Here is a 7,904-nt window from a genome sequence, read left to right as displayed (position 1 = left end):
GTCCTTGACGTGAGTCGGTGCCCTTAACATAAGTATCCACTTTTCCATGCAACTAGTATGAAAAAGTGGATACTACATTACATAAGTTCGGAACCGACCGTACATGAAACAGTTTGTTCGACTGTACTCATGTGTCTCATTTTCATTTATAGCTTGTCAATAGTGATTGTTTTGGTTACAATTATAAAGCGTTTACACACATGGACCGATGAGCCTTCCTTACCAAAAAAAAAATCGTTCAGAAGTACTTAATAGAAAAAAAAAAAACTAGAAATTATGTACTTACCTACTTAATTCTAAGTTCAACTTAAAATAACGTTGTAAGGACAATACCTAAGTTCAATTCTTAGAGTTCCTAAACGTTGTAATTTTGAACGCATAACGAAAATGTGACTGATCGTGATCGCCGTAGAGCCTGAAAATAAAATAAAATATCACGGGACAATTCACACCAATTGACCTAGTCCAAAGTAAGCTTAGCAAAGCTTGTGTTATGGGTACTAAGCAACGGATAAAATTAATTATATAGATAGATACATACTTAAATACATATTAACACCCAAGACCGAGAACAAACATACGTTTTTCATACAATATTCTGCCCGACACAGGAATCGAGCCCGAGACCTCAAGTTTCGTAGTCAGGTTCTCTACCCACTAGGCCATCTGGGCGTCTAAAATAGTAATAAAATAGTTGTCGTAGGAATTAAAATAATTCTTCGATTAAATCCTTCTGTATTCACAAGAAGTATTTTCAATTCAATCTCTTTGAACGACATCAATTTTTTTATAAAAATAAGCTACGTTTTATATTGCACTAACAAAAATGCTAAAGATGACTGAATCTGTGACAAAATATAATCAAGCATTGATTCTTCGTCTAAAAATATATACTGAGTGGTGATACTCGTTATATGAAACAACACATCAAATCAAGTATGTTCACGCTAAAAGAAACATAGACGGACCTACACAACATAATATCTTTTAAGTTGAAAAATATGTGATGGATAGCAGTTACAGTTTGTCGAAAGTTATAGGGTCGTGTATTATATAAAATTATTAAGAAAAACTTAATCTTAACATTACTTTTATGTTTGAAGAAGGTGTCGATAAAAAAATTGTTATTTCACCAAATTTTTGAAGCTATGTATTACGACTTGGCGCTCAATGGGACCATAGATTAGGCGGCCTGCTATGCTGACTAAGGTCTACATAGCCCAATTAATAAAACCATTATTCCCTACCAGCAATGATCGTAAATCGGCTCTGACTCTGCACACCAGCAGGCCGTAATTTTGTAGTTTCAATGAGTGATTATTGATTGGTGAAATAATTTAACGCTAATTGGCGTTAGTGTCACCATGTTGCGGAATTTCATTGGAACTAATTTCTTACACTGGCAATAATTTTAATGACTGTCAGTTTCACTGTGGCGGTTTCTTTGAACAATAACAAAAAATGCCCAAAAACGATTAGTAGTCAACAACGGATCATTGTAAATAATGTTTATAATAAACTACTGAAAAAAACATTTGGGGAATGAAACTATTTCAATACAAAACCTTTCCAAATTAACATCAGAGCTAACAGGTAAACGTTGTAGACAAGTCAAGATGTCATTGTTCCGACTATACTGCAGGGCTACTACAAATCTCGAAACTCGAAGTTCGTGTCATGTGGACCCTCTGACACTTATACTATTTAATACGAGAGCGAGAGGGACGGTACGATACGAACTTCGATTTTCGAATTTCGAAAGCCCTCTAAACTATTGCCATATAAATAAGGACAATAGCGCCCTCTTGACAATAGTCATATATTTTTGGTTTACCTTTACTTAACCAATCATAAACGTGACGTAAATGTCAAAGTCGTCAAACGGACTTCAGGACACTAGCGCTAACTGGCCTGTCACAAAAAAAATGTAGAGTACCTCCCATAGACGTAAAGTGGGGGTGATTTTTTTTTCTCATCCCACCTTGTAGTGTGGGGTATCATTAGATAGGTCTTTTAAAAACAATAGGGGGTTACTAAAAAGATTTTTCGATTCAGTGATATGTTTGCAAAATATTCCACTTTAAAGTGCAAATTTTCATTAAAATCGAGCGTCCCCCCTCTAAAATCTAAACCGGTGGGTGGAAAAAATTGAAAAAATTCAGGATGGTAATACCTAAGTATATCAAACTTACAAGTTAAGTTAAGGTTAAGTTTTCTTGAGAATTATTAGTAATTTAAAAGTAAATAGCAGCCTAAGGTATAAAATATACCTAAACTTGGAATATTCCGAACAAAATGCGAAATCCTTAGAAAAATATTACTTAATTTTTTCGTAATGGCTACGGAACCCTATTTCGGGCGTGTCCGACACGCTCTTGGCCGGTTTTTATACTACCCAGCGCCTTTGGACAGCCATTCTTGCAAATAGAATTCGCCGCAAGAAAATTTGGCTGAAGGTAATTTTTAACATAAATGTGACGTACTTTGCTAATACGTTGCCTTAGTTACAAATCAATTCTGAATGTCACTAAAAAACATTGGTTGTGTGAATAAGTAATTCTTTTCCTAAAATATATATAATTGGCTCTACAATCTTTGCTCCTTATTAATTCCATAACATCTGGCGACCGTGACTTAAAAATAAAACCCGAATATGGATTTGAAACGGAAGCGTACCCAATGTAGGAGAGAATTCACCATCCTTGCCGACAAAATAGAAAAGGCCATTGAAGGCAAAGAAGATACTGCCGGCCAAATTTTTGAGTTATTGTCGGAAACTGCTTCAGAACTCTTTGAGGTAGAAGCGGCAGTAAGGGACCAGTGGTGCGCGGCTGAGGACTTCGACGAAGCTCTTTTTGAAGCAGACCAAGATAAGTCCATGTTATACAAATTACGTTGGCACAAGGTCAAGTCGATGTGCTCTAAAACCCTACCGCGCACAAATAGTGCATCTTCATTATTGTCAGCGGAATCGAGTCAGAAGCCCACAACGGGCAAGCAACGTCTGCCTACATTGCCAAAGTTGGAGCTCGTCAAGTTCGATGGCAACATAAAGTCCTGGCTGCAGTTCTGGGGACAATTTAAGAAGATAGACGAAGACGCCCACATTGACGCTTGCGACAAGTTTCAATATCTTCTCCAGTCCATGACCGTGAACAGCGCCGCGCGACAGCTCGTCGAAAGTTACCCACCTTCTGCGGGAAATTATAAAAAGGCAGTCGAAGCTTTAAAGGCTAGATTTGCACGAGATGACGTCCTCATCGAAACGTATGTCAGAGGATTGCTTGCATTGACGCAGAAAAAAGGAACTGCAAATAATTTAACAGCACTTTACGATAACCTCCAGACGCATCTTCAAGCACTAGAAACACTCGGCGTGACAACTGACAAGTATGCCATCATGCTCTTTCCCATGATCGAGTCTGCTTTGCCGAAGAAATTCTTCGTGCCTGGCATCGCACTCAACCGGAAACCAGAAATCTGTCCAAATTAATGCTGTTTTTGAGACAAGAAGTGGAGTCGGCGAAAGAATACAACTAGCAAGGCGAGACTACAATGACGTATCCCTAGTTGAACCCATGCCACCCACCGCCTGCTTCGTAACGGAGTTGAAACAAGACAAGGATGGAAGGAAAAACGGTTCATCATGTGTGTGGTGTGACAAAGATACTCATTCTGCCGTAGAGTGTCATAAGGCGGCTAAGATGACGCTGAAAGAACGTCTAGAGTACATCAAAAGCAAGAAAGCGTGCTCAATTTGCTTAAAAAGCAATCATATTACAAAAAAATGTAAGAGTTTTCCCAAATGCCTGTTCTGTCAAAAAAGGCACTTTACAATCATGTGCACAGAATTAGCGGCGAAGAACACCAACGATACTCAGGAAAAACAGCAAGAGCATAGTAACTTGTCATGCCATACAAAGTCTGCATCATCAACAACGTTGCTACAAACTGTTGTCGTGAAGATTGTGCATGACAAGAAAGAGATGCCGATACGAGCTCTTATCGATAGTGGTGCCCAGCGATCGTACATAACAAAGGATTTAGTCAAAAAACTTGGACTGAAATCTACAAAAAAGGAGGTTCTAACACATAGTTTGTTCGGCGGGATCGAGACGAAAAAAGAGACGTGTCATGTGTATGACATTTCCGTCAAAAATCTCGACGAAAATTTTTATATGAATTTATGTTTTAGATAAAGATTGTAATTTGTAGTTTTTTACCAAAGTTAAAATGTAACGTATTACTTGGGCAACTGCGTCAACGCGGCATCGTACTAAATGACTGTACGGACTCTCCTGACGACGTAAGTTTACTCATTGGTGCTGACTATTCTGGCTCACTTTTTACGACAGACTTTGTACAGCTTGAAAACAATTTGACGGCTATTAAGACGACTATGGGTTGGACTATACAAGCCCCGTTACGGGAGTTCAAGGTTCCATGACAAACATGACCACTACACTTCATAGCCTAACAAATCTTGACATTTCAGATTTGTGGAGTCTGGAAGCTGTAGGCATTAGGGATCCTGCAGAACAAACACTTAAGTCGACTCGCGATATGGAGGTCATTAAGGCTTTCGAAGAAAATGTTCATATCAACACAGAAGGCAGGTATGAAGTCTGTTTGCCATGGCGAGACGTCCCACGTCCACAAACGAACTACGACCTCGCTAAGAAAAGATTAGATTCTGCTATGAGTCGCCTCAAACATTTAGGTAAGATCGATAATTACGATAAAGTATTCCGTGAATGGTTGCAGTTAAATATAATCGAAGTAGCACCAGATCAGTCTATCCAAGGCCATTACATGGCGCACCACCCGGTCATAAAGGAGTCTAGTTTGACTACTAAGTTACGTCCGGTTTTTGATGCGTCAGCCAAGGATCGGAACGGAATTTCTTTAAATTCGTGTTTAGAAAAAGGTGTCAATCTTCTCGAAAAAATTCCTAATCTTTTGATAAATTTCAGGAGGAGCAAAATTGGTGTGACTGCTGACATAGCGAAGGCATTCCTTCAAATTTCGATTGTCCCGGAAGATCGTGATTATCTGCGGTTTCTATGGTGGTCCACTGATGATGAAGGAAACAGAGCGCTAGTTACTTATCGTCATAGACGAGTTGTATTTGGAGTAACGTCGAGCCCATTTCATCTAGTAGCTACAATCAACCATCACTTGGACAACTGCACAGATAATTTGAAAGAGACAGCGATAAAGTTGAAGAAATCGTTTTACGTGGATAACTGTGTCACAAGCCTTGAATCAGAGGAAGAGCTGGAAAAGTTCATTCGTGAATCGAAAGACGTAATGATGAATGGTATGTTTGATCTACGAGGTTGGATTTCAAGTCCTATAATGGTGGATAATAATGTTGAAAATACCTCGATATTGGGAATAACGTGGAATGTCAAAAAAGATAGCTTACATTGTAGCGTTGATTTCAAAAATATAAGCGAAAAGCTAACGAAACGAACGCTATTGTCAATTGCTCAAAGGGTTTTCGATCCAATAGGTGTTACCTGCCCGACTACAATTGTTCCAAAGATGATAATACAAAAGTCATGGTGTAGAAAACTTACCTGGGACGAAGAATTACCCGAAGAATTGGCTAAAGAATTTAAGAAATGGTTAGACCAAGCTTACCTTATAAATGATTGTATAATTCCCAGGCGTCTTACGCGTGCTCCCATAAAAGAGTGTGAAACCTCTTTGCACGTATTTTGTGATGCAAGTAAGGAAGCTTATTCAGCCTGCATTTACCTGCGAAGTAAACTTGGTGAGCAAGTTAACCTGAGTCTTGTGCTAGCCAAAGCAAGGGTAACGCCGGTGAAGCAAATTACTATCCCGAGACTAGAGTTGATTGCTGCGACGCTGGCTAGTAGACTTGCAGTTACTGCGATCGAATCACTAGCGATAGCGAACTGCTCCGTGTATTATTGGTCAGACTCTAGCGTCGTACTAACTTGGATTAAAGGCGACGGCCCGTGGAGCGTGTTTGTCAATAATCGGGTGAAGGAGATCAAAACCATGACTTCCACCACTGCCTGGAGACATGTACCTGGTCATTTAAATCCCGCAGACTTACCTTCCAGAGGTGTGAACCCTAAAGGTTTCCTCGAAAGTCGTTGGTGGGAAGGCCCGTCGTGGTTGTTGTTAGACGAAGATAGTTGGCCAACTACAGACTTCACTGTCAACTCCACAGCGGTCGAAGACGAACGGAAGAAAACTGGTACCGTTGCGATGCTTATACAAGAAGAATCTATTTTAGACAGGTTCACATATTTCTCAAGTTACATTAAAATTGTCAGAATGATATGCTGGATGTTGCGTTTAAAGAAAAAATCAGTTACCAGAGAATTGACATATGATGAGTTTGAATACGCAGAGAATGTACTCGTAAGGTTGATTCAACAAAAACACAAAGACTGTTACTTAGCAATAAAAAATTACAAACCTTTATTGACGACAAAAATATATTACGTTTAAACACAAAACTGTCATTGGGAACTGAAAATTACAATTTTAAGTTTCCCATAGTGCTACCAGGCTCAGAGACGATTGTCAGGCGTCTTGTCGAATGGCGTCACATCGAGCTGAAACACGCTGGAACCCAAACGTTGCTCAATAGCCTACGTCAAACCTATTGGATTGTTGGGATTAGAAAATTAATTCGTAACGTCATACATCTATGCATAAGGTGTAAGAGATTTAAAACAAAACGTTGCGAAGCGCCCACTGGCGTATTACCTATAGAACGTATGGAGGCTAACACAGCGTTTCAATTCTCGGGTGTGGATTTGGCGGCCCTTTAGTTCTTCGCTCTGGAACCAAGGCGTGGATAGTATTGTTTACGTGCGCCACGTACCGTGCAGTACATTTAGAAGTGGTAGAGACATTGTCTACAGGAGATTTTTTGATGGCGTTAAGACGTTTTATCGCACGGCGAGGCAGAATAGAACAGTTGTTTAGCGATAATGCTACTAACTTCCGAGGACTTGACAATGCGTTTGGAACCCTGGATTGGGATGAAATTCAACGATTCTCTTCTATTACCAGAATCAAATGGAATTTCTTGCCTCCGGCTGCGCCGTGGTGGGGAGGGTTCTATGAGAGAATTATTGGTTTTTTGAAACAAATCCTGCGCAGGGTCCTAGGGAAGGCCTCGCTCACACTAGTTGAGTTGCAGACTGTACTCTGTGATTGCGAGGCAGTAATAAACAGCAGGCCCCTCACATATGTAGGCAATCAAAAGGAGCTACAGCCGTTGACACCTGCAATGTTCACCCAGCCACTGCCGTCTCAACCTGTAGCAGATTTGGATGAAGTAGATGGAAACATTTTAAACATGAGACATCGATACTGTCAAAATCTACGACAAGATTTGCGAAAACGATTTAAAGATGAGTATATCAGCGCACTTATACAAAAACGCGACAAAATGAGTCAAGTCCCAATTCAAATAGGTGACATCGTTTTATTGGAGACAGAAAACAAGCGGGTGACGTGGCCACTGGCAGTCATCGAAGACCTGTTTCCTGGCGCCGATGGAGTCGCGCGAGTGGCGCAGGTACGGACCGCGGCTGGAAAGCGTATCAGGCCAGTACAACGACTTTTCCCTTTAGAAATACGAAACGAAGACTCTACTGTTGACACAACTCGAACGGTGACTGATACCAACGACTCGACTGACGTTCCTTACACTCGACCGAGACGAGAAATTAAGTTGCCACAGCACTTGTTCGACTTTGTACTAAATTGAATTTGACTTGGGTAGCCTCCCGGCTTTCCTCGCCCGGGAGTGTGACGTACTTTGCTAATACGTTGCCTTAGTTACAAATCAATTCTGAATGTCACTAAAAAACATTGGTTGTGTGAATAAGTAATTCTTTTCCTAAAATATA

At 40.1% G+C, this 7,904-nt stretch overlaps 1 long non-coding RNA gene across 1 annotated transcript; it reads left to right on the top strand.

The window, feature by feature from the left end:
- Positions 1 to 4,218: 4,218 nt before the first annotated feature.
- LOC141443822 (uncharacterized) lies at positions 4,219 to 6,425 on the top strand. The gene is made up of 3 exons (XR_012453074.1): positions 4,219 to 4,306; positions 4,496 to 4,720; positions 4,974 to 6,425. It is a non-coding gene; the product is annotated as an uncharacterized lncRNA (long non-coding RNA).
- The last annotated feature ends 1,479 nt before the right edge of the window (positions 6,426 to 7,904 follow it).

The sequence above is a fragment of the Choristoneura fumiferana genome, chromosome 28, assembly GCF_025370935.1.
Source record: "Choristoneura fumiferana chromosome 28, NRCan_CFum_1, whole genome shotgun sequence".
NCBI classification, from domain to species: domain Eukaryota; kingdom Metazoa; phylum Arthropoda; class Insecta; order Lepidoptera; family Tortricidae; genus Choristoneura; species Choristoneura fumiferana.
Note: the sequence above shows the minus strand (reverse complement) of the source record. Positions and strands in the feature narration are given on the sequence as shown.